The 26,908-nt window shown below is 37.2% G+C and overlaps 1 pseudogene; it reads left to right on the top strand.

Annotated features, from left to right (window-relative positions):
• The window catches only part of LOC149147461 (ABC transporter G family member 34-like), a 70,221-nt pseudogene extending 43,604 nt beyond the window's left edge, over positions 1-26,617 (top strand).
• The last annotated feature ends 291 nt before the right edge of the window (positions 26,618-26,908 follow it).

The raw sequence follows: 26,908 nt of genomic DNA, 5'->3' as shown, positions 1-26,908 counted from the left end.
CCCAATAATCTAGATGATGTGTGTGTGCAAACCACTCATCTTGAGGCAAGAGGGAAAAACACCCTAGAAGAAGGTAGTAAAAATCCATTTAAGAGTAAGGGAAAATAAAATGCTTTCAAAGGGAAGGCAAAGAAAAATGCATCTATTAAAAAGGAAGGAGAGAAAACTACATGCAAACATTGTTCTAGAGAGTGTTACAATGAACCTCACTATTGGAAGCTTCATCTCGAAATGAAACCAAAAAGAAACAACAACAAGGGAAAACAAAAGACAACTACAACCACTCAACGGGATTTGGGACCCGATTCGGCTGATGAAACTAAAATCAAAGCCATGGGGTTAAAATGAAAAGAATCCATTGGCAGCACTATTTGTTTAGACTCACAAAATGAAACTTCAAATGAAAAGAGGAGAATAGAATTGTTTCACATAAGGTTGATATCGAAACATAACAAGATTGATACGTTGTTTGATAGCGGCTCTCAAGCCAACCTTATCACAGAAAACATTGTCAAGAGTTTAAATCTGGAAATTGTTCCACATCATAAACCGTATCCACTTGAATGGGTATGTGACAATGCACAATTGCAGGTTACAAGAAAGTGTAAACTGAAATTCGCTCTCACTGCAAAATTCATAGATGAAGTGGAGCTTCACATGGTGCTGTTAGATATTTGTGGCATTGTTTTGGGCAGCTCGTACCTTTATGACAGAAAGTATATCTTCCATCGACATGAAAATAAATATCATTTATTCAAAAATTGAGTAGAATATATTGTGAGATCTCACATCAAGAAAAAAAATCTTTCGCTTGTTAATGCACGGCAAATGAAAAGACTGGTGAATTCGAGCAAGAATTTCATGCTTCTAATGATCAAACCCAAAAATGATGTTGATAATGAAGCTTTTAAAGGTTGTGATTCAAATTTTAAATATGAATTGGTTGAAGTAGTTAACCAATATTATGAAATGTTTCAGGAACCAAAGGGATTACCTGTCAAGAGAGGAATCCAACATGAGATACAGTTCCAGCAAGATTGTCCTCTTCCTAACATTGGCATGTACAAGATGTTAATGATGGAAAGTGCAGAAATTAAGATGCAAATCCAAGAGTTGTTGAATAAAGGGATCATCAAACCATCTTCCTTGCCTTGTGGTTCACCTATTGTCTTGGTGCCAAAGAAGGATGGAACATGGCGCATGTGCGAGGAATTTCGCACATTAAACAAAATTACAGTAAAGAACCATTACCCACTGCCTCGAATAGAGGATTTACTGGGTCAATTGAAAGATGAAAAGTATTTTACTAAGCTAGACTTAAGAAGTGGCTACTATCAAATTAGAATAGTTGAAGGAGACATTTGGAATACAACATTCAAAACAAAACAAGGTTTGTTTGAATGGCTAGTTATGCCATTTGGTTTATGTAATGCTCCTGCTACATTCATGCGTGTGATGAATGATGTGTTGAGGCCATTTCTTGATGAATTTGTCATAGTATACTTAGATGAAATCTTAATTTTCAGTAAATCCCGTGATGAACATGTCATGCATGTAAGAAAAGTACTTGATGTCTTAAAAAAAGAACAATTGTATCTTAAGATGTCAAAGTGCGAGTTTGGAAAGACTTCTTTAGTTTACTTGGGTCATATTGTTGGAGGAGGTGAGTTGAAAATAGATCCCTCCAAGGTTGATGTCATTGTGAATTGGCCAAGGCCCAAGACAGTTACAGAGGTAAGAAGTTTTTTGGGAGCAGCCCAATATTGGAGGAAATTCATTGCTAATTTTTCTCTTATAGCAGCTCCTTTGCATGCGTTGACCAACGTGAAAAAGGTTTTTCAATGGGGAGGCAAATAGCAAAATTCCTTTGATGCATTGAAGGAAAAGATCAGTACAACTCCCATACTCACACTTCCAGACTTGAGATAGTCATTTGAGATTCAGATAGATGCTAGTGACTACACTATGGGTGCAGTCCTCATGCAGCATGGTAATCCTATATGTTTTCATTCGGAAAATTTTAATGGTGCAATGATTAACTATCCTACATATGACAAGGAATTGTATGCATTGGTGAAAAGTGTGAAAAAATGGAAAAACTACTTGATGGGTAAGGAAACAATCATTCACATTGATCATCAACCATTGTAATACTTGCAATCTCAATCAAAGTTGCAACAATCAAGGCACTTCCGCTGGATGGGTTTCCTTCAGCAATTTCACTTGGTAATCAGGTATAAGAAAGGTATCTACAATAAAGTTGTTGATATTATTTCTAGGTCAATTGTTTGTGCAACTACTTTACTTATCAAGCATAATTATGTTTTACATGAATGTTATATTGAGCAATATGCATTAGATAATGACTTTCAAGATGTTTATGCAAGCTCGAGTCAAGGTAACCAAGTAGAGGAATTGGATTATCATTTGCATGATAACTTGTTGTACCATCTTGGCAAGCTTTGTATTTCGCAGGAAGAAATGTTAACATCATAAGAGAGACACAAACTTCTCTTATTGCAGGTCATTTCCATGTAAGTAAGACAGTGACACATCTACAGGGGTATTGTTATTAGCCTCGTATGCTTGAAATTGTGTCTCGTTTTATTAAGGGATGTTCATTATGTGCAATCAATAAGCCTGGTAATAGGAAGTTAGGATTGTACACACCACTTATGGTTCCTGCGCGACCATGGGAGAGTGTTTCTATGGATGTTTTAGGAGGTCTTCCATTGTCAAAAATAGGTCATGATTATTTGTATGTATTTGTGGATTGGTTCAATAAAATGTATATTTTGGTGCCATGTAAAAAGCAGGTTACAGCTGAACAAATTACTTAGTTATTCTTTCAGAATGTTTGGGTGCATTTTGGATTGCCCAAATCCATTATTGGTGATTAAGATTCTCGCTTTGTGGGGAATTTTTGTTAAAACTTGTGGGGATTCATGAACACCAAATTGAAAAAGAGTACAATCTTTAATCCACAAACAGATGGTCAAACAGCAGTGGTGAACATAACAGTGATACATCTTCTTCATGGATATTACAACAAGCATCCTAAGTTGTGGGATGAACAGTTGCACTATATTCAGCATGCTTACAACCAAGCCAAGCACTCTTCCAATCAAACTTCGCCATTTTAGGCATGCATAGGGTATTTTCCTAAATCTCCTCTGGATTTTATTTTTGGCAAATATGTTGCTATTGAAGGTCATAGTGACATAGATCAAGCAAGAAAGTTCATTTAACAAATACAATTAGTACACCAAAAGGTTCAAGAATAGCTTGATAAAATCCAAGGCAAGTACAAAGCAAGGCATGAAAAGCATCGTGAAGATCACAAGTTCCAAGTTGGTGATGAAGTTTGGCTTCACATTAACAAAGAGAGGCTCCAAGGAGAAGGTAAAAATCTCAAACCATTTAGATATTGTCCAATCAAAATTTTGGAAAAGATAGGTATAATGCCTTCAGGTTGGATTTGCCTTCATATATGCAAATTTATGTTGTTATTAATGTTGAGAATTTAAGGTTGTATGAGCCTACTTTGGTTGAAGATCAAGGATAGAATATTAAAATTCCATCTATTGAAGACTTTTCTCCAGAATTCCTTAATGTGCTTCAGCAAGACACTATACTTGACAGAAGAACAAGGACAACAAAAAGGGGAAGTATCAATTATCTTTGAGTGGGGCTCAAGGGTACAATTCCTTCAAAATCCAAATGGATAGAGGTTGGAAAGGTGAGGGAATTTTACCCTCACTTGTTGAACAATTGAAAGTGATCCTTTTGGGGTCCAAAATGCTTCCAATGGGGAGGAGTGATCAGGTGCTTAAAATTAGGCTCAAAAATCAACGTGTCATAATTTTGTTAAACTTAGCTTTAGTTCGAAGAGCTCTTCATTCTCATTCCAATGGTGCAAACAAAACTCAAATCCGAGCTCGTATGCAGAAGTTAAAGCAAGTCAAAGTTCAGGTTTGACTTCCTCACATGGTAGGATTGGATGATGTGGAAAGGTCCTTCGGCGAATGAGGAGGTGCCAAGTGGCAAGCTTCCATTGGCCCCTGCATGTCCTAAATTGCAATCGCAGGCAAGGTGGCTTTAGAAATCATCCCCCAAGTAGGGAAGGGTGCGATGCGATAAGGTAGGCGAGAAGGTTTTCAAGAAACGAACGGAGGAGCGATGTGATGGATTGCAATCACAGATAGGCAAAGGGTAGGCGTTACAGAATCGGCCCCAACAAGTACCAGGTTGCAATGAAATCTCTCAATCGCAAATTGAAGCACATTGCAAAGTCCCACATATACAAGACCCCAGGTTCTCTGCCGATTGTGAAATGCGAAAGGATCCCGGATGCGAAGTGACTTTAGGTTTCGGTTAATACTCCCATCAGGTCCTCCACATCGCAATCACACATTGCCTGCCTTGTTCACAGACCATAAGCCCATAGAACTCTGTCGATTTCAATTTGCGATAAGACAGTCGGTGCCGGCAGATTATGGCCCGCTGTGCGGCAAAATTCTTGCTCAGTTAGCGGATTTTTGGAGCGAAATTGTGGGTTCCTGTCGGATATGGAGCAATTTCTAGAACGAATAGTGGGAGAACTAGGAGAAGTCATAACTTCTTCAATTTTCCACAAAATTGGATATAAAAAGAGGCAATATGGCCATTTTTTAGTATTCTGGACTTATTGGAGTAGGTTTTAGAAGCATTTGAACATTGTAAACACATATTTTTACACTTTTGAGCATAATAGAGAGACCTAAGCCATTGGAAGCTAGACCAAGGAGACGTAGCCTAGGAGGGGTGAACTCCTTTATCATGTGCTTGTTGTAATGTGTTTTTGATGATCTTCTGTACATGTTTATGTTGTTGTTCAATTTCTGGTTTATGTTAAATTACTCATAAAATTAACATAAACACTCTTCATTTCACTTGCAAAAATTGATGAATCCTTAAGCACAATGAAAGCATTTTGTTTATAATCTGAGGAATATCTTAGCACTGCAAAACTAATATTCTAAATCAAATCACATATGCCCCATTTTTCCTTTCCTCCTATCCATAGTTGATTTGTGGTTGTTCCTGTCTCTGCAAATCTAATAAGCTCTGAAGGATCACTACATTGAGCTCTACTTGCTTTTCTTGAGCCCTGGAAAGCCTTTCCTATGACTAAATTATCATATCATTATCTGCTTTACAAATTTTGATATTTTCCTTAAAACTTCTTAGTGTATCTATTATGTCAAGAGAGTACTCATATTTTTGCAGCTCATCTGATCTATAAGGAGAGTCACGTGAACTGTAGTCCACCATTCTACTTTTCATCTTTGATCTTCTTCTTCCTGCAAACATAATATGTCAGATAAACCAAATATAAACATGAACAAACATACCTTAGTGAAATTCAGGGGAGGTGATCTCGTCTACACAAATCAGTTCAGATTGACATATATATATATATATATATATATATATATATATATATAAAAACCAACATCATCAACCTCAACATGATTACACAACTGCAACAATGACCATCATGAGAGATAACCAACATGCATGCATGATATACACATAGACAATCGAACATCCATATATATATATATATATATATATATATATATATATATATATATATATATATATATCACATCTAGCCCATCTAGTCTAAGGGTTTGAACCTGGAAGCTCGAATACCACCCTGTAACCACCCCCTCCCACATTTACCCAATTTCACCAACCTACTAAGGTAAACATGAGACAAAGAGTTACTATGACATGACCCAACCTCCAAGCTCCAGTTGTGGAAGTGGGGCCAAAAAACTAACCACTCACAACATCCCTTAGGGCTACAAGATACTCAGGGGCTAAAGGACCACTCCAGGTGACAAAACCCTAAGTTGAGGCTCTTTTTCACTGCCCTAATCTCACAACTGCATGCATGACAAGGCATGCATGTGATTATAGGCCTCCAACCACATGAAAAACACTGCCTCCATGCGATTATAACCCAAAATCTCCAATTCAAAGGGTGTTGTCCCAAGATTTAAGCCACTTTTCCAGGCCAGCCTCTAGACCACTACCCAAAAATGCCTTTAACTCCTCATAATGACAAATGACAAATTCCAAATATTTTCATACAAAACTTGAACAAGAACTAACCCAGTACATGTTTAGTCCATAACAAACATTTTGTCAAACACATGGCAAACATGTAAGCTATAGGTCATGAATGAATATCTGATCATAGGAGTCTGAGATTCATTTCAGAATAACCAAGAAGGCTATGTGCCCTCTCCAAATACCTGCAAAAATACATAGTAGTCCATATATTCATCAACCAGTAAATAACCAAACAATTCATGACAAGAGCCATAGATGGTACACATCATATAATAAGCATATAACCAGAAATTAACCTACATAGGAACCATGTAAACTCGGCCATAATATCACCAATATAATCACTACAAGTATACATGAATCACAGTTTAAGAATAGATCTTATTAATATACGAAAATACCAACCAAGTCAAGGACTTCCACTTACCACCCAGCCATAGATTGGGCTGAAACAAATCCCTCTTTAAGCCAATCACCCCCGGACCATATTCCAAGCATGAATGTGGGATCTCGTGGAATAAAACAAAACAAAACCATCCAGGGCTTCCAGAGGCCAACCACCTCAACCATCAACCAATGATTCCACCTCTACTGTCGGACATCACTAACACCAACCAAATCAATCTCTACCCAAGTTGTCCAGGGATCCAGGAACTAGTAACTCAACCCACATCCTTCCAAGGCTCCAGAGTGTTTATTTAACCTAGCTCCAGGGACTAGTAACTCAACCCACTAAGGGCTCTGAAGCGTTTGTCGCAACCTAGGATCCATGACTAATAACTCAACCTGAATTTTTCCATGGCTCCCAGAGTGTTTGTTCCAACCCACAACCATAAGGAACATGAGCACTAATTGGAAAAAAATTCAAGTGGAAAAACTCACAACATGATGGTTATCCAAGAAATGGCAAGGCAAGGCTAAAACCATTGTCACTCCAGGAAAATCTACATGCCAATGTGATAAACCTCGAAATTAGACACAAATTAAGGCCCATATGACCATCCTTTAGTGCATTAAAACTCTTTTTTTGCATTAGATGACATTTTTTAGCTTTAATATTTTCAATAGAAAGGTTTAGAGATGATTGCATATTATGTGTCAAATATTATTTTTTTTTGTAGAATATTTTGAGAATGTTTGGTAGATTATGAAGATTTGGAGGATGAGATAATTTAGGGACTTTCTCCAAACAACATGAGGACCAAGATTAGAAAATAAATGAAAAGGATATTATGAAATTACTACACAAATTTTGGAGCTCCAGTGATTGAGAAAATCTAGGAATGTGTTCCATGTCATTTAATGCAAATTCCTAGTGTTAGGAACTAAATCCACTTTTTGAGGGATTTTGGAGGGTAAATTTGCCTTCTTTCAAAGAGAATGCTTTCTCATCACTTTGTATAAGTACCAATTCGAATTTTCCTCTAAAGGTGTGTATTTCTTAGTCTTCTTGTGGAGAAAACTTGTTATTTAACAGCTCCACTTTCATTTCTAGCAGGGATGTACTTGGATTGATTCAAATAATGAAGTTTGGTGCCATTTTTAGCTTCTAAAGCTTGGTTTCCTTCATAGGACTCTGATTTTCCTTGGGATTGGCCATCCCAGGAGCCTCAGAGCCCTCTTGTACAATTTCTTTATTTCCTTTGAATGTCTTTTTCACTTGCATCTCTTATTTTTGCATTTACTATTCACAATTCTTTTGTTGTAAATCATATTGATTAAATGATTGAAGTGAGTTGTTTTTAGGTTATTTACAGAGTCACAAGCATGATGCATCCTTATAACAGCTTTGAAAATTCATATTCATCATTGAGCTACTTGGATTGGTTTACTAGTTCACAAATCTAGAATTTCTAGAAGTCCCTTGTTAACAAAATAGTAGTAATTTTCTACTATTTTTAGAACATGTTAATGAGATTCATTTGAGTTGATTCCACTTGCATTGGGTCCTAAATACATTCAAGTTAATAAAAAAATACCCCATAGCATGTGCACTTGATTACATTAGGCATTTGGTAGGTTAATTAGCTCACTAGTTTTTGAATTTTCGATTTTTAGAGTAGTAATTTTTTGCTATTTTTTTAGCAAGTGTTAACAGGAGTATTTTGGAGTGATTCCACTTGGAAAAAAGTCCTAGGAAATCCTAGTTAATAATAAAAAAATTCCCATCTCATTTTCATTTGATTTACGTGGGAATTTGGCAAGTTATCACACTCTTGTAGCAAAGCAGGGCCTTTTGTAGCACTTCCTATAGCACTCCTGTAGCACGTGTAAACTTGATTGAATCTACTGCAAAAGCTTGGTTTTTTTCCCTTAGGATTGGATAATTAACTTTAGGCTTTGAACCATGATTGATTAAAACTAAAAGACCTCTTAAGTCTTGCCTCTTCTCCATTGCAATTCACCTCTGCAATTATGGTTGGTGGACAGATTCATGACTTGAAGAGCATAATGATGATTTTCATGATTACTTCATGAAGTACCTTATAAAATATGTTAATAAAATCTATTTTGAATGTAGTGATTGAAGAATGATTTCATGATTAGGTTTTATTTCATACATCTTAAGCTAGAGTTTCCATCTCCAACATTGTTATTTCTATTGCATAGACTAGGTTTCCTTTTTATGCAATAGTTACACTTTGCAAATAGAATAGAATTTACATTCATGCAAGTAGGTTAACCTTCACATTTATGAAAAGTAGAATAAAATTTTCATTCCTACAAATAGATAAGAATTTCCATTTTTTCAATTAGTTTAGGCTTGATTCCATGGTATTCACTTCATTGCATTAGATTAATGAAAGAAGGACACACTGCATGTTGCACATATAGTGTTGACACCTCTTAAGTTTGTACGAACCTCAGGTTGATAATTTAAGTTGGTAGCCTTGAGATTTGCAACATTCTTATTGCAATACTGAATCTCATCACAATGACAACAGATAACTAGAAAATCACATGCATATACCATGCATCTAGAAATCAGTAAGGGAATCATACATGCAACCTGTTACCTGCAAAGTAATCCATTTGTAGTTTTTGATCAAATTGTTCCCTTGCACTTTCCTACTTTCCTTTTCCTTATTTCTCCAAATCCAAGTGAATACTAGAGTACTCCAGGCATGCTTCAAGAATGCTCTAAGTGTGAAAGAGTGAGAGAATGAGAAAATGGAAGGGAGCTCAACCCAAAACTGTGAAAGGCTAGAAATTGATCCTCATAAGAATTTTTATCATTGACGCCTTTAGTTTCTTCATTTTCCTTCATTTTTCCTTCAATTTCCCTCTTATGCAAATTTGTGTCTCTTCACCTTCCTTTTCTCCTATTTTCCTTTATTTCATAAATAAATGCCAATTATTGCCTCTTTTCCTTTGTCAATTTCCATAGCCATTAGTTAATCACAAGCGATAGCGATCACTATGTTTTTCCCAACATTCAGCTTGGAATATGTGTCTCATCACTGTTGGGCTTTGAAATTGTCATTCACTTCCATTACATTGTTCACTTATATTTCCATATTGTCACCTTCACTCCACCTCTATTTCATCACATTTACCTTACCATTATTATTATTGGGTCAAATTTATGTTTTTCCAACTTTATTAATTCTTAGCATTTTTAAATGAATTTATGGTTAAAAATTAGAAAATAATGTGCATATTCTTATACCTAACAAGTGGGATGACATTGTTGACATGTGTAGGTCAAAAGGAAGCTTCTAAAAGACCTTTATGTGGCCTCCCAAAACCAAATTAGAATTTGAGTGGAGAAGATCATGGGATCATAAGGATATGTGTCTCATTTCCTATTTATATTGAAACTCTAAGAAGACATGTGTCTCATCATTTCCTATTTTGATTGTAACTCTAGAGATTTAGGGAGAGATTCATGGACTCTCATTAATGAGACAGCTTCTCATCTTTTTGTATAAATAGGGGAAGTTTTCTCCTATCAAGGGGATGAAAAGGAGGAAAAGAAGAGAAAGAATTATAGAATTTTTTGTAACAAGGCTTGAGATGGAATGGGATGCAAAGTGAAGAGCTATTGATGTAATGAGATTAGGAGTGTAGATTTTCATTGTGTAAAGTTATGAGTTTATCAATAAAGAAGGTTCTTTTCTACTATTGAATTTTAGAATGTGAGTTTTGTGAGTTGGAATGCTATTGGACAATGGAAGGGCCCCCATCAACCATGTGCATCCCTTTGTAAATTTGTAAGATTAATTAGTTTGTTTTACTTTGATTCATGCAATTAGTTTAGCTTTCCATTGCAAATGTTATTTTATTTTTCAAATGTAGATTTACCTCACTATGTAATTTTATGTTTCCTAGGAGCATCTCAAGAAAGTAGTATTTTATCTATTTTCTAAAATTGGATTGCTTGAAGCATTAGAGCATACAATGACATAGTTTTCTTTCACATGTCTTTACAATGCTTTCTTAGATTCAACTTTACATTCAGTGTTTAACCCTATGTTTTGCAAAGAGCTTCTCAAGAAGGTAGCATTCAGCAATTTTCCAATATTGGTTGCTTGAGGCATTAAGAATAAACAGTGATTTAGTTTCTTTCCTTATGCTTTTGTCATGCTTTTTAGATTAAGCATTCATCTATTGTGTAATCTCATGATCAACAAGTCCAAGAAGGTAGTTCTTACAATTTAGGTTCCTAAGAGGCATTAGATCACAGAGTAGCTGCAAGTTTTCATTTCCATGCTTTTATTATGCTTTCTTATATCACATCTAATGTATACTCAATTGCTTAAGTCATTTCAAGAAGATGATTTCGACGTCTTCCTATATTGAATGTTCACAATAGTATATGAGCATGCAGAAGATCATAGTTGTTATAGGAAAATTTAGTGTCTTTTCGATGTTGAAAATGCAACAAGATGATGGAGCTTAGTGGAAAGGATTCGCCTTCACTAAGTGGGCCCGCGGGCTATTTTTGGAAGTCTATTTTTAGACTATGTCTATTTTTAGACATATGGATCATGGTCTAAGAGTTGCAGGATGCTATTTGCGGATGATTGGTCATGTTGGTAAAAATAGATGGACTTCTATTTTTAGACATATGGGCGGAGTCTATTCTTAGACTGTCAGTCTAAAAATAGAACAGTCGAATATTATTAGCTCTTAATAATATTTGGACTATAAACATTATCTTATGCTCTTAAAGCACTTTATTTCGAGCTACAGAGGTGGCACATGCAGCTGTCAGAAGGAAATACACTTTTCTTATGGGTCAGTTGAGCTATTGCATGATGGACTTCAGTTAGAACTCAAGTGATTGAGTTTGGTGGAGTTGATTAAGGAGTTGATGGAGTTGTGTTCAGTTTGACTTGGTTGAACTAGTTGTATTTAGTCTAACTGTAGAATACACTAGTGATGAGTGACGTGAATTAATTTTTAATTAATTCACTAATTATTAACTCATAAAGCAACTAAAGAATATGTTAGGCCCCTATACTACTAGTGTAAACCCTTATTGTTATTAGTACAACCCACTTATTATATTGATGTACCCATGTAGTGCCCATATTGTTACTAATGTGCCCCATAGAAGCCCACTATTGTTATTATTGTGCCCTTACATTATTATTTTTATGTCGGCTCTGATTATGTTATGAACCCTTAGACTCCTATATATAGAAAGGAGGTATTTTCATTTGTATCATCCAAGAATTTTTCATTTATGTAATGTAAAGGAGGTTGCCCCCTTGAAGAGGCTGAATTCTAAGGCGTTGATCTATCTTTTCTATCTTTTCTTGAGCTGGTTCCATAACATTTGGTATCAGAGCTTTGGATTCTACGGTTTCGCTGCTCCAAATAGGTCATCGTGGAATTTTCGCTATAACTTTTTTTCTGCGACGTTTCAGAAGTTGCAAAAAAAACCCATTTGAGAAGAAATCACGCTGAACCTCGGGTCCAAATTTCAGAGTTTTTCGTGCTATATTTGCGGAGATATGATCTAAGGAAGTTGGTCTTTTTGCAGACTCCTGAATTACATTCCAAACAGGTGACCTGGGGAAAATAGTCATAACTTTCTCTCTAAGCATTGGATTGAAATTTCGTCAGAAGGTACAGAAAGAGGACGGACTGTAGTTTCTTGTACATCTTTTTCATCTTTTTCAGAGCCAAAGGTCGAAAAATTGACACGTGGCACTTCATACAAATTCGCTCTTCTCGAAAGGTCTATAATCAGGTCATCTTGGGAGATTGTGCATAAATCTTTTTTGGAGAATCCAATTTGGATCAAACTGGTGGCATTGGAAAGAGGACACATAGGGCTACTACAGGTAGAAATTTCAGAACTTAAATATCCGCAAGTACAGAGTTACAGTCGTTTCAAGATCGAGGTCCTAAAATCAAGAAAAAGCAAGATGAGGAAGTTTGATGGCAAGGATCCAGTAAATTGGATACTTCAGATGGAGCAATATTTTGATCTACATGGTGTACCATTGTTACAAAAGGTATGTATTGCATCTTCATATTTAGAACCGGATCAATTTTTATGGTATAAAGGGCTTTGTTCTCGTAAACAACTTGTTACGTGGTCAATTCTCACGGAGGAAATGATAGCACATTATGAGGATACAAAGAGCAACACCTTCTTTAGAGCAACACCACAACAATTGGAAAGAGTAAAAGGGCTTTGTGACATATTTGAAAGTAAAATTATGGCAACAAGGAAGTCTACCCCTCACAACTTTAAATATGGACGTGTTGTTTCTCCTAGCCTTCCACAACCTACAAGGGTTACACCACAAAAATTGGAAGAAAAAAGAGAAAAAGGGCTTTGTTACAATTGTGATAGCAAATGCACTAAAGGTCATAAGTGTGCTGAGAAGAAATTATTTTACATAGAGTATGAAGAGGAGGAAGAAAAGGATCAAGAAACATCAAAAGAAGAGGATATATGCCAGGACCCGACCCTAGAGAAAGAAGAAATGAATCAGAACATATCTTGTAAACTATTGGCAAGAATGACCACTCCTCAAACTCTCAAGATAGAAGGACATATCAAGAAGAAAAAGGTGCAAGAAGTGAAAGATCACATCAAGAAAGAAGAAATGAATCCAACCATATCTTGTAATTCACTGGTCGGAATTACCACTCCTCCAACTATCAACATAGAAGGACATATCAAGAAGAAAAATGTTCAAGAAGTGAAAGATCACATCGAGCGTCAAGAAATGAATCCGACCATATCTTGTAAAGGATTGGAAGAAATTACCACTCCTCAAACTCTAAAGATAGAAGGACATATCAAGAAGAAAAAGGTTCAAGCAGTGCAAGATCACATCGAGCATCAACAACAAGTTCTCCAACTTTTAAAGGATAACGCCACTTCAGTGCAAAATCAAATGAAACAACTGGTTGATCAACATCATAGTGAAAAATGTTTTGATTTAGGCGATTGGGTATTTTTACTGCTACATCTAAAGCAAGCTATTTATGACAAGGAAATGTTGGCAATACTACATGCACTTAAAAAATGGCGACCTTACCGAATGGGAAGACTCTTCAAGGATGAGGATGTGGAAGCATTGTTTTGTGCTATTTCTATTATCCATCCAGATTGGATAAACGAAGCAAGGGATGAATGGAAGAAGGAAAAAGAAGTATGGCCACTTATTCAAAAATTGCAAAAGATCCCAATTCAAACAATATCGCCACATATGGAAAAGGAAGGAAAAATCATATTGGAACCTGGAGCAGTCATAGAAACAAGAACCTGACAGCTACGAAATCGATCAATTTCAGAGTATCTCATCAAGTGGAAGAACTTACCCACTGAAGATTCCACATGGGAGGACAAGAATTTTATACAGAAGCATCAAGAACTACTCAAGCGTTGAGGACAACGCTTTTTGAAGGAGAGGGGCATGTTAGGCCCCTATACTACTAGTGTAACCCCTTATTGTTATTAGTACAACCCACTTATTATATTGATGTACCCATGTAGTGCCCATATTGTTACTAATGTGCCCCATAGAAGCCCACTATTGTTATTATTGTGCCCTTACATTATTATTGTTATGTCGGCTCTGATTATGTTATGACCCCTTAGACTCCTATATATAGAAAGGAGGTCTTTTCATTTGTATCATCCAAGAATTGTTCATTTATGTAATGTAAAGGAGGTTGCCCCCTTGAAGAGGCTGAATTCTAAGGCGTTGATCTATATTTTCTATCTTTTCTTGAGCTGGTTCCATAACATAATACATCAGTTAACTCAGTGCATGGACAGTTTAGTGGAGACAAGTGTTAGAGGTGAGTGAAAGGGCAAGACAGCTGTCAGTTGTGACTATAGTTGTGCATGAGATTTGCACAATCAATGGATTGAGTATTTCCAATGAGGATTTCATGGTTCAGCCAAGGGAAATACGAGTTTGGATCATCCATTCTCATGCAGTATTACGCAGTGGAGGAAGGCAGAAATTGGAGGAGATTTGAACCTGTGATTGATTCAGATCTGAGCTAGTTTTGTATGTAACAGGTGGAGATAGTACTGAGTACTTGTGAGGAGTATTGTACTATGTATTGTTACATGTTCTCAATCAATATAATATACAGATAGTGTGGGGTTTTCAGCTGTATGCTTTCCCCGGGTTACATACTGTGTTAATGTGCGCATGCGATTGATGTTTCATTGTTTTTAATTCCGCAAAACTGATGATCAACGTAGAGGAGGTTATGTATTATGCATGTATTCCGCAATAGTGTATAATAGGGATAATCTCTGTGAATAAGTGTCATATTATTCAAATTTTATACATTCGAACGACTAACCCCTAGACCTAGTAGCAAGTCTAGAACAACAGTTAAGTAATTCCATTGCTTTTCCTATAGCTAATAGATAAAAGAAAGAGGAGCAAAAGTACCAACTTGTACCTCTCGCTTGATCCCTCTTCCCTTTGACCACTTTCGCCACTCCCTTCTGTACTTAACTCACTTGAAGGATACCTACACACAAGTCGAGACAGAAAACCATCAAAGCATACATATCGATCTGTTAACTAAACATATTGTAGAATCGAAAGTACAATATACATCACATAACACATGAATGGAAAAAGCATAGAACTCTTTATTCATAGAAGGAAAGATTACAACCCATGTAGATGCATGTCTGATTCAGCTTTATCCTTCCAACTTCAAACCCTTCTCTCCTCATAGAAACAACAATTTGACATGATAACATTACTCTCTCTACTAATCTCTTTCCAACAGCATTTCCTTAGCTTAAGAAGTTTCAACCTCCACCAGCCAATGAGAGCTTGGTCCTTTTATAGCTGAACAGAGGAGGTTAGGCCATTAATGGCCCTCATGAATGCTTTGCCATATTTGGGAAGTGGTTCCATGGAGGAATGGATAATGGATTAAGGTTCATTCATCTCCTTCCTCATCCAAAAGCGAGCCCGATCCTTCTAGAAACCTCTAGAAGCCTCCATTGAATGAGGAATCCAATGGATTCATTTGAAAAATTCGATGGATCTCGCTCATTGCAGGTGTAACAAAGGCTAGGTGTGATGCATAGCACCTAGACAGTGTAGTGCCTACCATTCATTGCAGCCAGATAGAAGACCACCTGCGATGATCTTCTTAGGGACATTTTTTGGATGAATGGTGTCATGAAACTTTTGGGAAGCAAGCATGATGTAGTTTAACTTCATTAGGGAATGAAAACAACTGAATTAGGGGTTGATAGACCCTAATAATATAGATCTGGAATTTGGGGTTGATGTGCCCAAATTTTCCTGTAGCAAATGCCCCCTAAAGCATGAAGTCAAAAATAACCATGTCGAGTGAGGTGCTTTACCACTTTGGAGAGAGGGTTTCAAAGCGGAAGGTGACCTGCATCGGTTACAATACAAATATCATGATACTTTGATTTTTTCTCATAATTTAGTTGAGGGAAGGCATACCCATGCTCAGCTTTATAAACTTTCATTACATGTACAAATATAGTCGTCTACAGATGTAGACCCATGAGTGGATGACCATGAATGTAATGCCATTGTACATTTGATATAGTACTCTTGAAAATATATCGCAGCCCGAATGGATGAAACTAGATCTGGGGCCTTCAATCTCGTCCAATATTTCACTCAAGTACAAGTCTAACCATGTGAATAGATGATTCAAGGTCAAACATGGAGAGACATCGTCTGATTACCAGCCAATGATGTAAGTTGTTAATAGATGCAAGAGGAATCACCGATAATGATAATGACCCTCAAGGTACTGTAGTACATTCCACATGGTGTGAATAAATGATTTGAATTCGAACACCATACGAAGTCTTTCAGTTGAAGGCTAGTGATGTCAACCTATCGCCAGAAGCGAGAAAACTGCCATTGATGTATGCGAGCCTCAAGGTACTGAAGGGGTGTTTCTAAGTCAACTTCTTGGATGATGTGTTGATGTCGACAAGAAGCGACTCATCGCAAGAGGGCCTTGATGTATCCCACATAAACGACATGAAACAAAGAAAATGATTTTTGGATATGAAACATAACTGACGACACAAGGTTCAGGAATGGCGGGCATGAAGATGAAGGTTTACTGTATTGTAAAGGATGAAGTTTTGAACTGAATGACTTCTCTTGAACATATTGGCGAAACTGAAGTGAATTGGTAGCATTGACCCAAAACAAAGAAATGGATGGTATGATAGACCAACGGTGTGATAACCATCAAGCTGAATGACCCAACCCACATAGTCACGATGATGAGGTGAAAGTGTCATGTTCAAGAGCAACCTGCTACCATAAAGTGTTCCCAGCTTTTTCCTGTTTTCCCCAGTCATTTCTGACTAGTACCTCTTTATTTTTAATCAAGCTTGAGGAGGATAACATATGCTTGTTGTATAATTCCACCCTTCGGGTGAATCCATCGCTATTTGATGTTTTAACGCGTCTAGTGAAGGTGAAACTCGGTCTTGTCTAGATGGACAAGTTTGTCGCTATTTGATGCTTTTAACAAGTTTAACGACAAAGATAACTCGGTCCTTTTCATGTTTAGAGAGTCTGAAAAGGGAATAAAAGAGAACTCCAAAAGTTCTTTTTCGAACATTTGTATCTCAAGCCTGAAAAAGCATAAAAGAATACAAGAGAGAACCTATTGATCATGTTTGACCAACAAGTACCTTTTTCGTAGTTAATCTATCTCAGCGCGAAGAAGAGGTAAAACTATACTGAGTAGATATCAAATCCGATCCATTAACGAGCTAGAAACGACAAGGGCTCGGCAATCTTTTCATGTTTAGAGAGTCTGAAAAGAGCTTAAAGAGGACTCCAAGGGGGTTCCTTTTTCGTTTTTAACAAAGCTTGAAAAAGCAATAAAAGTTTGCTTTGTGGTCAAAGATGTTCAATTTACATGTAAGCACATTATAACTGCTTTCCAGTTGTTAATCCTGCTCAATATACCATCAAAATATTAAAAAATACATGTTCATGGATTAAATAAATAAATAAAACCATTATTTACTCGATTAAAGTGCGAGAAATAAACATAAATACCAGTTCTTACCATTCATTTTCACCATCTGTTTTACCTTCTAATTTCTGGAGCAGTTTTTTCTCGAAGCTCACCAATTGCTTGCAGAGGATTGAAGGGATCATTCCTTGTGCAGTTTGGACCAGGTAGGATCTAATTTTTTCCTCTTTTATTTCATTTATCTCCTGTTTTAGTCAATAACTTTCTAGGGTTTTGAGGCCCCTAGGATTTCTCTTTCCAAATCAAGAATTTAAAATGGTAATCATATGGAGAGAATGAGAGCATGAAGAGCAAGATGTCATAGCCTTGAGTAATCCAGGAACAGTTGAGGCCCTAAGAGACTGCAGTTTACTCAAGTATTTTAAGCTATCCAACCTGCAACAGCAGATGGATCTTCTACGATTTCTTGTTCAATCATGGAATCCGACCGATCAGAATTTTCACATTCAGGGTAAAGAAATCCATTTTACCATTGATGATATATACTTCCTAACTAGATTGTCAAGGCGAGGTGCCCCCATTTCACTAACAGGTCATGCCCCCGGAGGCAGACCGGTAAAATATTATGTGTGACAATTCTGTAGGCAAGGTGCCCATCCTAGCAAAGATGGGAAGATACTTATCAAGGATGTTAGTGATTTACCGCTAAGGATGATCCTTTTTACCATTGCCAAATTGGCTGGCAGTTCCACACTTTATTTGGCCACCAAGTCATACATGCGGTATGCTTTAGAATGTTTAGAGCCAAAAATATTTAACTGGTGCAAGGTTGTCCTCTCATCTGTGAAAGAACAACTGACCAAGGTGAAAGAAAGAAAGCTCATAAATTTTGGTTATGGATCAATCGTGATTTCCTTTTCCTTGGAGAGAATACCTCTCTTGCAGCCACAACTCATTTCACCGGGTGTATCTGGACCAAGATTCCCACGGTTGCGGAGGTGGACAGATCTAATGGCTAGGCATGGTGCCTATTCTAATATTGTATTTACCTCTAAATTCTTTGAATGGTTCGATCGACAGGAGATTACCTTCACAGAATATCCATATTCAGAAATGGATTTTCGTGGCGATCCAGATTTACCACTACCAACTGGAGCAATGTGGGGTGCCATTGCTAAATTGTTTAACCAAGTGTTTTTTTAATTTTTAAAAGTTTTTTCATTTTTTTTGTTTTTGATTAACTCCAAGACTAAACAAAATCTATTTTTAATGTATACAGATACTGGACCTGTTCAACCTATGGGAGACCCATCAGCACAGAGACCTATAGGGAGAAAAATTCTCCGAGACTTTGATTTGGCCGAGACTCTGGCTAAGTTGCAAAAACACATAGAGGGTTTAACCTTAGGTATCTCATATATCCAGATCGAGGAATTACCTATGCAATTGCAACGCCACACCATCAGAGTGTTGGATATTTGGATGAGACTTCTGCGCATGATAGCACAGACTGTTACTTGTTATTATGAGCACCACTAGTTTACTAAGATCATTTCTGTATACATTTAGTTTTTGGGTCAGATGACCAATTTTTGTCCTAGACACAAAATGTTTGTAAAAACTTTTTACGATTATCTTTCATGGTTTTATTATGGTTGAGTGATGCAATCCTATTCAATTGATGATGTTAATTGAAAATATTTACTTTACATATGTTGCAAATGTTTATTTAACACATAATTTGCTAGAGAGTTGGTTAATGTGTTTAGACTTCTGGAAATATGTTGATATTGAATAAACTCGAAATACCTTTCCAAAATATGGACTCTAAGGAACATACAATGAATTGCTAGGTTTCGGACATTATAAAAGCCAGTAACTTGTAGCACAACAAGCTGTGAGTCCAACCTAATGATAATTTGGTGATTGCCAAGTGAAATGGCATCAAAGAGAAGTTCAATCAACACACTATACTCAGTGATATTGTTTGCTAACCGACCAATACAAATCCCTCTAAAACTCATTAACTCGTCGCTCGAAGCGAAAATGGCCCATGCTGCAGAAGATGGGTTCTGCGTACTACGACTAGCACCATTAGCGTAACCAACCCATAGTTCTGAAAAGTTCGACATCTGCAATAAATGCAAAGTGGATTACTTAACCAAATAAAAAACCCTTAAAGAAACACACTCACACATGCAATCCAAGCATATATACATGAGTTTTACCATACTCAATTAAGCATAGTAACGTTTTAAATACAACCCATTTATGGGCTTAGACAATGGAATTCCATCATAATCTACTAACTCATAGGCACCTTTCGCCAAAACGCGTTTAACAATATAAGGGCCCATCCAAAGTGGTTCAAATTTTCCTGCACCAATCTTATCTGACTCCTGATCGTGCAATAAAACTAGGTCACCTTCTGAGAAGACTCAAGGCTTGACATTTTGATCATATTGCGCCTTTACTCATTTCTTGTGTGCTTCGTTAGCCAACGCGGCATCACGACAGGTTTCATCCAGATGGATTAATTCCAAGAAAGTGCTTCTTCCTCAGAAGTGTTAGGTAGCAGGTCAATTTCGATTTTGAGTGAAGAAATTTCACATTGAATCGACAAGACTGCTTCCAAACCATACACCAACTGAAAGGGTGTGAATCCGGTAGCATTTCTCACCGAGGTTCGATATGCCCACAAGGCCGAGTATAGGATTAAATGCCAATTTCTTTTGTGAACTCCAATCATTCGTTGTAACATACGCTTAAGTACCTTGTCGATAGCCTCAACTTGTCCATTAGCTTGCGAATAATATGGAGTAGAACTATCATGTGAAATTCCTAATTTAGCAGCTAACTCAACCATCATGTGATGGCGAAAATGCGATCCATGATCTGTAACTATGGCCTGTGGTACACCAAACCTGGCAACCATGTGATTGAAGAAAAATAATGCAGTCATTTCATCGTTATTTTTTAATGTAGGCACTTCCTCGGCCCACTTGGTAAAATAGTCAACGGTGACTATAATATACCCATGCCCCCCGGTCGAGGTGGGGTTACATGTCATGAAATCAACGCCTCGTTTTGCGAATGGTCCAACAACAACTAGTGGATGCAAAGATGCGATCAAATATTTGACATGCGTATGCAATCTCTGAATATTGTTAGCCAAAAGTATCCAGCACGGAGAATTCTTTGTGTTGTTGCATGTCCGGACTGATGTCCACCACAAGCACCTGAATGAAAATCATTCAAAGCTTTCTCATGAGTGAGGCACCTACATAAAACTATATCAATACCACGGCGATAAAACATATCACCAACAATCAGATAATTTTTGGCTTGGCATTTGACACATCGTTGTTTAGAGAGAGAGGTATTTGGTCAAAAAGCTTGGGTCTGGAGATAGACCAGTATATCTCCATACCATGAATCACGGACGAAATGAGAAACAGAGACTCATCCACAATTGATGTTTCTGATGTTAAATCGATTGAGGATGAGGGAAGGTCGCAAAGTAGTTCGGAAAATACGAGAGATTTCTTTGACTTAGACTTAACGAATTCCAAATCAAATTCCTGCAATATAACTATCCACTTCGAATATTTGCCCCCCAGCAATCGATGTGACAGAGTGTATGTCCTAGGGTTGCAATCAGAGATTATTGTAGTTTTACGTAGGAGAATATAGTGACGAAATCTCTGCACGGCTTGAACGGCTGCCAAAGCTAAATTTTCGACATAAGAATATTTTCTTTCTGTATCATTGAGATTACGACTCAAATAATATACAGGATGTTCTATTCCATCTACTTCTTGGACTAAAACCATTCCGATGGTTGTATCTGCAGCGACGAGATACAGGTAATAGTCTTGTTGATAGTTTGGGGCATACATTAATGATGCTCTAATCAGGGAATCTTTAAGAGCACTAAAGGAAGCTTGCGCAACCTGATCCCAATGGAAGGGTACCTCTTTCTTCAACAGACGTGTAAAACCTTTAGCCAATTCTGCATAGTTTGGAATGAACCTCCTCAGAAAGTTTGCCTTCCCTTGAAGTTTCTGTAACTCTAATAAATTTGAAGGTGGAGGCAAGTCAAGTATTGCTTGAACCTTATATGGATCAATTCAAATTCCATCATTTGAGACCACGCAATCGACTAGAGCCAACACAAAACACACACTTGTGCGGATTGAGTCTTATTTTGTAGTGTCGGCACCATAAAAATATCGCTCTAAGATGCTGCGAGTGATCAGTCCGCTTTCGTGAATGAGCAGGAAAATCATCAAGATATGTATGATGTTCTTAATGTCATGGAAAGCATAATTCATTGCCCTCTGAAACGTAGCCCCTGCATTTTTCAAACCAAAAGGTAACTTTCTATACGCGAATGTGCCCCAAGGACAGATAAATGTAGTTTTTGACTAATCCTCTAGGCGGATATTGATTTGATTGTCACTAGAAAATTCATCCATGAATGAAAAGATTTCACATCCAGCACATTCGTCAATAATCTAGTCGATGAAGGGTGTAGGATAATTGTCTTTTGGACATGCTTTATTTACATCCCGGTAATCAACACACACTCAGATTGTTCCTTGTTTTTTCATCACAGGAACAATATTTGATACCCAATTGGTAAGAGGTACAGGGTAAATGAAGCCAACATGCAAAAGTTTTTCAACCTCTATCTTAATGGCAACAGCTTTCTTTGGATGTACAGGTCGAAGCCACTATCGTACTGGTTTGACATCAAGGTACATTTTTATTTGAATCAATGCTTGGCATCTCCTCATCATACCATGCGAATACATCTCTAAATTCATGAAACAGAGCATAGTAATTATCGAGTTCCAAAGGAGAACAAGATTTTCCGACATGAATGTTTTCTACAACATTAGGCTTAGTCGAAATGTCTATAGAAATGGTTTCTTCTATGTTAAACAAATTACGCTCAGAATTTACTGAATTTATTCTAACATAATTCAAAAAGAAATCTACAATTGAAGGGTGTACTAGTTCATCTGAATAACCTTCCTTAGAATCTGGAAGAAGGGAACGATGATGATAATATTCCCAAGGCTCTTCTCCTTTCATCATGGATTGGATGATTTCCTCATCTGTATAATATATACAAGCAAAAGGATCGGAAGAAGTACCGTATTCAAGTGAATGATCTACCCATACAATCGGTGATTGTGGATATGGAAATGTGGCACAAGCAAGAAAAATTGATTGCTATGCGAGTTCGATAGGACTTAGCGGCATAACCTTAGCAAAACTCTCGTCTTCATCACTGTTGGTGATCCTCTTTAAATCAGATGAAGTAGAGGATAACATATTACATGTCTCGACTCTCGAAACTTTCGATGTTATAGATGGTGAAGGAAGTGTGAAAGTACCCATTAATGAGGGATATTTAAAAAGACCTACACCAACAGATTGAAGTGAAAGCGAGGGTTCGTTAATAAAAGGAATGCTTCCCATAACTTGAGAACTAGAGGAAAAAAATGAGGTTTGGTCGATAATTGTTATTCCACCTTTATGAGGAAATGCAATCATACGAAAGTACATGGAAAAAACAGCAGCCATAGCATAAACCCATGGTCGTCCAAGTAAAATGTTGTAATCAAGGGGTCCATCAACCACCTCAATCTCAACAGTTACCGTTTTTCCCCCTAGTTCTACTTTCAAATTATTCAAAATCCCACATGAAGTATAAGTCCTTCCATCAAAAGCTTTCAATGTGGTTGGTGATCTTGACAACGTAGGTGACCCCAGTGTTTTCTAGTAGCTCATTGACATAATATAGGTAGAAGCTCCCTCATCTACGATGGTTCGATGAATATTTTTTTTGAGAGCTTTAACCTGAATTAGAAAGGCTAATTGAGCTGGTAACTATGGTGTATATCCTGAGTGGTTAAAAACCACAAGATTAGAATCTGCTAGATCTACTCCACCTATTGTGGACATTAAAGCCTGCTTCTGGGAGGGGCAATTTTGTAATACCTCAAGCGTCGACATAGCAGAAGGAGACTGAGCAAGATCTTCTACTATGTTGTAATTTTGAGCAGCTCGAGCTTGAGGATTAAACGTCAATTTATGCACAACTCCCTTAGGTGGCTTTATTGTTAACTCTGGTGCAATGGGTAGTGGAATATTTTCTGATGCAGTCGAAGTCGAAGAACCAGGTTGATCAGTGGCCTGATTATTAGATGACGATGATGGATTACCATAATCTTTACTATGTGTCTGAACCAAAACTTCATCTTTAGGTTTTGCGATGGATAACATTAATACCTAGGATGTGGAAGCATTTTCAGTTGCAACCATATTGGTATCCGAGTTCGGAAATAGATCGGTCAACACTGCAGATGCGGTGGAAGATTTTAACAATTTAGAAACTTTCGAGCGGTGAGGAAAATCCCTTGTAAAATGATCGTTATCACATATCAGACATGGATAACGAGGTTTCTTTCCAGAAGTAGAGGAATCAGATGATTTCTCTTGAGGATGGTTTCATTCTTCTTTTTATTTTTCCCCTTTTTCTTGCTTCCTGGTTGCTTTGGATTCTTACGTTTGTCAGATGACATGGCATTAATCTCGGAAGTAGGAACCTCAGGTGCATTTACAGTTTGATTCTTATCAAGTCATTGACCAGATGGTTTACTTGCCATTTGTGTGCTCAAGGAACTGATCACACCTTCTCTGGCATGAGAGTCCCTATTCGATGGTGGAGGTGGAATGGATTGATTAAGGCGCGGTGCATGTGGAATTTTGTCATAGAACGTGCCGAATTGTGTATAAATAAAATCCAAATATTGGGCACGAGCAATCACTTGCTCTTCTGTAACAACTCCACCTTTAGCCACGTCCTCAGTGATAAATGGCAATAAGGATTAAATGAACCACTCAGTGAAAAGTTGATCAGGAACATAGGTTTTGACCATGTGACGATGATGATGCCACTCATGAATATGATCGGATATATGTGTTGGCCCTCAGTTTTGGTCTATTTTTGCTTAGGGAAACCTACTTAATCCTTATATTTTCCATCCATTTTCCATCACATCCATCTCATTTTGATGTATTTTATGCATATTCAGGTGTTTAATTTTAATTTTGCAATTTCTAGAAGTTTTTATGAAAATTGAGTTTCAAGTGCAATTTTGGACTGAATCAGAAATTCCCGTAATAGTTATGTGGATGACATGTTTGTAGGACACTTGGGCTCGAGTTTGATGCATGGATGGACAGCTTGGGAACTAGGACTAAGCTAAATCCACTTGGTTCGGCCAGAACAAGCTTTATTAGGCCCAGTCAAGGCTGGTCAAACATGACTAGTCACCAGAAAATCCCTAGAAAATAGGGCAGTTTTGAGATTTTATGGGATTGACCATATTTCTTGGGATGAATTGGATGAGTTCAACTTAGATAGGTGGATATGAGTAGATATGAGTGTTAGAGATAATATAGATCAGTTTGTTTAATTAAACCTCTATTTAAAGCCAAGACTTTGATGGCTTTTGTAATGGAAATGGAATTTATATGTAACTTTTGTATAATTTGAGTTGGGAGCTAATTTGAAGAACTTGTTTCATTCCAATTTTTTGTTCATGCTTGGTTGATTTACTGAATTTGTTGTAGCTGAGATTTCTTCAAGTGTGCAAGGCAAGGGTGGAGGGCCCCCACACCAAGCTAAGTACACTTCTTGGTTCAATTTTCATAGTTTTCATAGACTAGTTTTTGTTTCAAATGTATTTAGATGTGTGATGATTGCTGAATGAATATTGGTTTAATTCTAATCTACATATGAAGGGACATAAAGGAATTTAAGTAAAATTCCCCTTCTATTCGATCTTGAACTAAAACTGAATTTCATTCTCCATTTCTCATTTGAAGTTATTTCTGCATTTCTGGTTTGAAGCAATGGTGATTGTGATATAGTAGGATTGTGAAGAAGGACAAGCTGGACCTCCTTAGTTAGAAGCTTCTTCTTTTACATCTTCTGCATCATAAGCCATTGTTAATTAGTGCTCTTAGATTTATCTTCATGAAAGTAGTATTGTAGGGAAGGGCAACCTGGTTCTCCTAAGTTAGGAGCCTCTTCCTTGATATATTACATAAATGAAGTAGAAATTGTTAAAATAGGTTTATATTTGTAATATGTACTTCCTTAATTCTTCAAATTTTATCTTCTAAACTTGATTATATCTGATGTCCATATACAGTGGATTTGCCTCCAAGTTTTACAAACTCGGATTGATAATTAAATACTTGTGTTAATTTAGTCAATAAATTAGCCCAACAATATGAGTGGAAGTCGTTTGTTTGAAATTGGCCAAAAGTTCCGTTCCAGTTTCATATCTGATGGGTAACTAGAAGTGGGTCAAAAAAGTAGTGGCTAAATGGGTGAAATTATTAAAAGAAGCTCTCGGCCATTTGATATACCACTTAGCAGCCAAAACAATTAGCGTTCTTTGGAAAAGACAGAGTCTTACCGAATCATCATTCAAAGAGTTCAAAGAACACCATAAATAATAAGTCATAACATGATTTTACAGATCTTCTCCAGGATTTCCTCTAAACTTTGGAATGTCGGAAGGCAACTTATGAGGAATCACCGACCACAATGGTGAATACAAAATTGGATCATTTGTAAGCCGGTTTAAATCTAGTAATTCTAGGGTTGCCACAAAAGGCAACTGCCGATTCAGATCAGGTTGGGCATATCCGGGATAAGATGGAATTGCCTATGCCATAGGCCTTTGCATACCTGCATAAGGTGGATATCCTTGATAAGGCAGTGGGACATATCCGGTATATGGATTGAAACCAGGTTGACCTTGCATTTGTCCGTAACCGGTTTGGGCTTGATACACAGGACCCTGATACGCTTGATATTGTCCTTGCCCAGGTTGAGCTTGGAAAGCAGGCCCATACTGAGGTTGGACATTCTGAAATGGAGGTTGTGGATACTGCGGCTGCCAAGGTTGTTGGGGTATCGGTTGTGAAGTTTGATATTTCCCCCCAATGCCAGTTTGACTAGGCTAAGAATAAACTAAACCTGTAGCAACTTGAGTCACTCCAGATAATGGCACACTAACCTGAGGTAATTGTACCCCAGAAACAAGCGGTTGTTGCATAACAGCCTGAGAAGTTTGGGTTTGCTGACTCGAAACTTGAGGTTGCGAGGCAGCGGAACTAACTTGCACAGGTTGAGATACAACAGGTTGAGCTTGTATCTGTTGTTCCATAGTTACGACAAGTTGGGTCGATATAATCGGCTCAGTTCGCATAGGTTGTGTCAAATACACAAGCCTCAGTTGTGGTGGCATAG

Source organism: Pinus tabuliformis, chromosome 9 (assembly GCF_031772625.1).
Source record: "Pinus tabuliformis cultivar Carrire ecotype Pingquan chromosome 9, CPIR1, whole genome shotgun sequence".
Lineage (NCBI taxonomy): Eukaryota > Viridiplantae > Streptophyta > Pinopsida > Pinales > Pinaceae > Pinus > Pinus tabuliformis.
The sequence above is the reverse complement of the archived record's forward strand: the minus strand, read 5'-3'. Positions and strand labels throughout refer to the sequence as shown.